At 40.4% G+C, this 6,894-nt stretch overlaps 1 pseudogene; it reads right to left on the minus strand.

Moving 5' to 3' along the window:
• Positions 1-213: 213 nt before the first annotated feature.
• LOC149949049 (small subunit ribosomal RNA) lies at positions 214-1,025 on the minus strand (annotated as a pseudogene; the record flags this gene model as incomplete).
• Between the last annotated feature and the right edge of the window lie 5,869 nt (positions 1,026-6,894).

The raw sequence follows: 6,894 nt of genomic DNA on the forward strand, positions 1-6,894 counted from the left end.
AAGCATGAAGTGGTTGAACTTGACGAGCACTTCTTCGTCGTCCCCAAACGCATCATAAAGGCCACGGCGTTTTAATTCGGCGCGAGGCCCCTTGGGCCAGTCAAAACTGGTCGGTGGTCGAGCCGGAGGTAGACCAAGATCTACAACTTTGATAGAAACTTTCCTTTGTTCTTCTGATGAAGAAGAAAAACTCAAAGTTCTTTTCTTAGAAGAAAGACGTTTTCTTTTTGGCAAACTCGTCTTCGGAATCATAATAAAAGAAAAATACAAAATTAATGGCAATTATAATACCAAGTTCTCATGATATTATTAATAGTTCATTTATTTTATTTTTATTTAACAATATATTATAATATATTCTAATTACCAGTAGGCAGTAGTTGAGATTCAACTATGACCTTTTTTAACCGCAACAACTTTATTATACTCTATTGGAGCTGGAATTACCGCGCTGCTGGCACCAGACTTGCCCTCCAATGGATCCTTGTTAAAGGATTTAGAGTGTACTCATTCCAATTACGGGGCCTCAAAAGAGCCCGTATTGTTATTTTTCGTCACTACCTCCCCGTGCCGGGAGTGGGTAATTTGGGCGCCTGTTACCTTCCTTGGATGTGGTAGCCGTTTCTCAGGCTCCCTCTCCGGAATCGAACCCTGATTCCCCGTTACCCGTAACGACCATGGAAGTCGCGTAGCCTACCATCGAAAGTTGATAAGGCACACACTTGAAAGAAACATCGCCGATACAAGATCTTGCGATTTGCCCAAAGTCATCCAGAGTCACCATGGTTAACTTGCCGAAGCCCGATTGGTCTTGGTCTTTTAAAAATGCTCGTTCCCGAAGGTCGGAGCTCTGCGGCATGTATTAGCTCTAGAATTACCACAGTTATCCAAGTAAAAAAGTACGATCTAACAAACCATAACTGATTTAATGAGCCATTCGCGGTTTCACCTTATTTCGGCATGTACTTAGACATGCATGGCTTAGTCTTTGAGACAAGCATATGACTACTGGCAGGATCAACCAGGTAACAACGGGAGACGTCGTTAGTGCTTACTCGGGAAAAGGCTTCGCTTGACGCAAGTGCCGTTGTCACTGATAAATTTTCTCGATTCGCTTACAACCATGGCAGCGTATTTCAGCCGCCGAAATCGGTCGTATCGATAGTGTGAGGAAATGGCCTGATACGAGGCCGCCCTCTATTCGCGAATCGGTGCTCATTCTACAACGCACCTCATAGGAGGACGTATGTGAGTTAGCTGTTACGCAAGCAAATCTGACTGATAACCAGTTTGACTTCACTAAATATGGTACTTGGAAAACAAATGGAGCCGTTTCTCTAAATTGGTCACGACGAGCACACAGCAGCCCATGTAACCCGGCACAGCTGGCACCGGAGATCCCGGTGTGGCTCCAAAAGGCCGGGCCCTCATACGGTGGTTTGCCTCCCCACACCAGGCTACCCAATACGCCGAGGCGGCCAGGAGCCGAAACTCAGTATCCAGCCCAAACCTGACCAAAGTCGGAGGTGGAGATAGGACCATTTGATCAGAGCTAACATCTCCTAGTGCGCCACCGCCCTTATGGGTTACAAGAGCCGGACACCGACTCCCCGGTAAAGCCACCAGTAATTGCACGGGGACGGGGAAAGATGTAATATTTCGACGGCAGGTTGACTACGTTTGTTTTTGTTTATGAAATTTCGTTTGGAACAAATTTTTAGTTCACGAAAGAAAGCGAAGTTGTTTGTTACTTTTGGGCAAGAATTGCCTATAATTAATTACATTTCTGATTTTCGATAAAATCAGACTAAATTTAAGAAATGTATGTAGATTTCAAGCCAAAAATAGCCAAAGCATTAAAATGGGCTAATTCCCAACTACTTGCACTCAGATTAAAAAAAAATATTGGGATACCGACAGTGGCGGCGCCAGGTGGTAGGCGAGGTAGACCTACCTTCAAAATTTTACAAAGGGGCTTAAAATATCTTTTTGCTTGGAGGTGAATCAACATATTTTTATAGTTAGAAACATTATAATATGGACCCCAAAATGCTTCTACGGGCCCAAAAATTAAAAATAGGGGCCCAGCAACTGACTTTGCCTACCTTGCCAAAAATTCTGGATACCGAGCCTGGTAAATGGACCATTCAACGAGACATCGTTGACCTTTATAGCCCTATCTGTTAAAGAGATATGAACGACACACCGGCATCGGCTACACTGTACATGAAACCATAACACACAAATACCTAGGATTGTACTAAAAATAGCGTTGGGAGAATAAGAAGTGTCATACTTATGTAACAATATTAAAAACTGATGGTATACACAATTAAGCTTACTTTAAATAATAAGCATAAGCAAAGTCGTCTGTTATCTTTCAATAGAAGACGATTTATCTTGCTATGAACTTATACCAAATTTCTAAGGTTTAGCGCGATAATTTTGTGAAAGGATAGGGTGATTGACTCATTGTTCTAATTGTACAGAAAGCGCTTTTATTTTGGATGATTTCTTATATGCATTGTTATATCACAAAAGTGTTGAAAAACGTTAACAGAATACCGAACACGTTAGTTCAACGGAAATAACGCAATTTCAACCAGATTTAAACGTCTTTTTGCTACCTGGGTAGTCCATGCAGTTTTATTTATTATTAAATTTTAAAGGAAATGAAGTAGTAAACAAAACGCAATGCATATCTTTCCACTTATATTTCTTATTCAAAATGAAAATATAAGATTCATTAAATAATTCGTGTATTTAATGTGTATATGAGGCACGAACATGTATATCCAAATATGTATAATTTTAATAAAGGAGCTTTACAGTCAAAGTGTTAAGTGACAGTTAAAAAATGCAATATGATAATAAAATATGTAGTTCCCATTATTCAAATCAGAGCTAGCGTCAAAAAACTCAGTTCTCTTAAAAGTTTTACATGTAGCTCAAATCAGAGTTAACGTCCTCGTCTTCGTCGTTTTGTTTTGGATCACAATTCTTGTCCAAAACTCTTCACATCCCGAAACCGTTGCTTTCTAATGTGTGTTTTACCTAAGATCTCAGAACTTCTTCAATGTCAAATAGCTTTGCGATATTACGGCAATTGGTGAACAGCTTCTGCATTTAATTGAAAATCTTTCAGTTAGAGGTAAATTTAAAAATTAATTTAACGAAATTCACACTTATCAATTTAATTTAGCTTTAGTCACTACATTGTAAACAAAAGCTGGGACCTTTTTGGTATGTCTTATTGCTTTAAACTGAACTCACTGCTAGTCAATATGTCGTTGTAAACAAAAGAAAACCAAGGCCTAATTTATATTATATTCCAATCTTCAACTTATATGAAGATTATCTTAAATTAAAATGAAATGTCAATGAAAAAGCTTACCTTAGAAGATTATCTTGATACTGTATGCAGAAAATTTAAATGTTTTACATAAAAATGTTAAATATTTCATATAAATTATTTAGAAACCGTTACGGCACGTATAAATCAACCGACAGCGGGAGAACAATTTATCTCTAATAGTTACGAAACGGGACCAAAGATGGCGCTCCGATAGTAGATTTCAAAATTTATTTGTCTTAAAGTCGGCAATTGAACTATAATTTTAAGTCAGCTTTGCGTCGGCATACCGACTACAAAAGTCTTAAATGCGTTGCTTCCTATTTTCCTCGCTAAAACGTTAGTGAATTTTTAAGTCAGCTTTTGGTTTTCGATACAATCCGACTCTAATACGACCGACTGTGCTACAGGAGGAGTCTAAGTAAGTACCAAAAAAAAAACCTTATATATTTGAAGTAAAGAGACATAGGAGCGTTTCTTAATTGAAGACTTCCCTAATTGGCAGAGGAATGGGAAAGTTTCGGATATAATAAAATAGTATTGAATTGCAAAGCAGAAATCATTTAACATATAAACAGGGTGTTTCCTTGCACTCTAGGACGTGTTCTTTTGATGTAAGTAAGTAAAGGTTTATAATGAACATGGGACCTAAAGTGCTTCGTTACGCCAAAAAGTACCATTCAGAACAACTAAAGTACCTCAAACTTTGTGATGAGCCAATTTATTTATATAAAATAGACATAAGAAGTCCAAGAGGAAAAAAACCGAACGGTTTTAAATCTGGAGAACGGGTCAGCCACGCTACTTCTCAACCTCGTAGGCTCCTCCTTATCCCCGTCGCGGAGAATGGTCTCACCTAGAGCAATACATGTAAACTCTAGCTTAATAAACCGTTTCTTAGTGTTACTTTACTCTCGTTATAACTTCTTCGTTCCGCGTTGTTAGTTGTTCACTTCTTCGATTAGGCTTCGTTTATACTCGCTCACTGGAAGGTTGTTGAACCCATAACCTGTTGATAAAAATGTGTAGAGCACTAAGCGTATCCTAATGAAATTAAGCGCCGGAAATAACGAGAGTAAAGTAACATTTCCTTCTTCGTAGTTAGCAAAATATAAAATATCAGTTTCTATTCTATCAGAATATCGAATCATGAGTACTTTTTGATAATATACATTTAGTAACTATAATTTTAGATTCTTGCAGGTTTTTAACTATCAATCTATTTTAGTAAATGCTTAAGGGTAAATTTAACTTTGAGAACTATAGAAATGTAAATATAATATAAGTAATAGTTTTGATTATTACCTTTTTATTTCGTGCCATCTATATGGGAGGGTAAAAATAAATATTGAAGGAGGGATTGGGACGCCGCCGGCAGAGTTACCAGATGGTCGGTTTCCTGACAAAATTGGGCCGCTATGGGAACGCTATTGCGGAGATGAAAAATATAAAACATATCAGGGGCAAAGTAACTGCGGGGGGAGGCGCAATATTGCCACCTCCAAATTCTCATTTTAAAATCATATAAAGCTTATAAAAACTTTACTGTGCCAGCTTCCACAGCATGGGTAGTAGTACCCTACTACTGATGGTCTCACCTTAGACGCAGGCCACTCAACCCAGCTGAAGGTAAAACAATCGGACGACAAACCCCTCACTTCGCACACAGCAGTGGGAATATGAGTGTATGCAGTGGTCCACAAAACCCGGAACAGCTGGCACCGGAGATCCCGGTGTGTCCCAAAAGGCCGAGAAACAGGACCACTGCGCCTCATACGGATACCCGCCGCCCCCCAGCAGACTACACAGTCCTCCGAGGCAACCGGCTTGCCTAAACCTTATCCGTTTGCCTGAGCCGAAGCTCAGTTTCCAGCCCATACCTGACTGAAGTCGGAGGCGGAGATAGGACCATTTGATCAGAGCTAACATATCCCAGTGCGCGGTGCGCCACAGTCTTTCTGTTACAAGAGCCGGACACCAACTTCCTGTTAAAGCCACCAGTTATTGTATTCTCTAACCCATTAAGGGCCGCCGTGTAAGGCCAAAAGTAATAGATAAATGTGACACTTTCTTATCGAAATCGCGTATTGCCAGAAGTAATAAATAAAAGTGACACTTACTTATCGAAACCGCGTGTGGCCAGAGGTTATCAAAAAGTGTGACACTTAATTATCTAATCCGTGTATGGCCAGAATGTATAAATAAGTGTGACACTTATCGAAACTACGAATGGCCAGAGGCCCTTAATGGGTTAGAGTGTGCAATAACTGGTGGCCTTACCGGGTCGTTGGGGTCCGGCTCTTGTAAACCATAAGGGCGGTGGCGCACTGAGATATGTTAGCTCTGATGAAATGATCCTATCTCCACCTAAGACTCCGGTCAGGTTTGGGCTTGAAACTGAGCTTCGGCTCAGGCTAACGTAGAGGGTACGTGTCAACTGGCCACCTCGGCGGATTGGGTAGCCTGCTGTGGGGCGGCGGGCCTCCATATGAGGGCACGGTGTACCGTTTTCCCGGCCTTTTGGGGCACACCGAGTTCTCCTTTCCCAGCTGTGCTGGGTTATATGGACCGCTGTGTGCCCGTCTTTCCCCTTTAGGAGCTCTCTCCAAAGGGTTTGACACTTTACCTACGTAGGTTGGGTGTCGGCTGGAGTTGCTTTAGCATTAACTCTTAATCCCACTGCCGTGTGCGAAGTGGTAATTGGTCAACCCTTCTGCAGGGTTGAGTGGCTTGCGTCTAAGTGGCGACTATCAGTAGTAGGGTACTACTACCCATGCTGGATTTGTCACCTGTCTGGACTTGGGGGCGCTGGCGTAGGGCACTAGGATGATAGGCCACCGGTGGTATGGCCCCGTTTGCTAGGTATACCGGGGCTATAAATTATGATAAACTGCGAATGTCCAAAAGTAATAAATAAGTTTGACACTTATTTATTGAAACCGCGTATGGGCAGAAATAATATACAAGTGTGACACTTATTTATCGAAAACGCGTATGGGCAGAAATAATATACAAGTGTGACACTTATTTATTGAAACCGCGTATGGGCAGAAATAATATACAAGTGTGACACTTATTTATTGAAACCGCGTATGGGCAGAAATAATATACAAGTGTGACACTTATTTATCGAAAACGCGTATGGGCAGAAATAATATACAAGTGTGACACTTATTTATTGAAACCGCGTATGGGCAGAAATAATATACAAGTGTGACACTTATTTATTGAAACCGCGTATGGGCAGAAATAATATACAAGTGTGACACTTATTTATTGAAACCGCGTATGGGCAGAAATAATATACAAGTGTGACACTTATTTATTGAAACCGCGTATGGGCAGAAATAATATACAAGTGTGACACTTATTTATTGAAACCGCGTATGGGCAGAAATAATATACAAGTGTGACACTTATTTATTGAAACCGCGTATGGGCAGAAATAATATACAAGTGTGACACTTATTTATTGAAACCGCGTATAGGCAGAAATAATATACAAATGTGACACTTATTTATTGAAACCGCGTATGGGCAGA

The sequence above is a fragment of the Leiobunum rupestre genome, chromosome 3 (genome assembly GCF_980474605.1).
Source record: "Leiobunum rupestre chromosome 3, qqLeiRupe1.1.hap1, whole genome shotgun sequence".
Taxonomy (NCBI): Eukaryota; Metazoa; Arthropoda; class Arachnida; order Opiliones; family Sclerosomatidae; genus Leiobunum; species Leiobunum rupestre.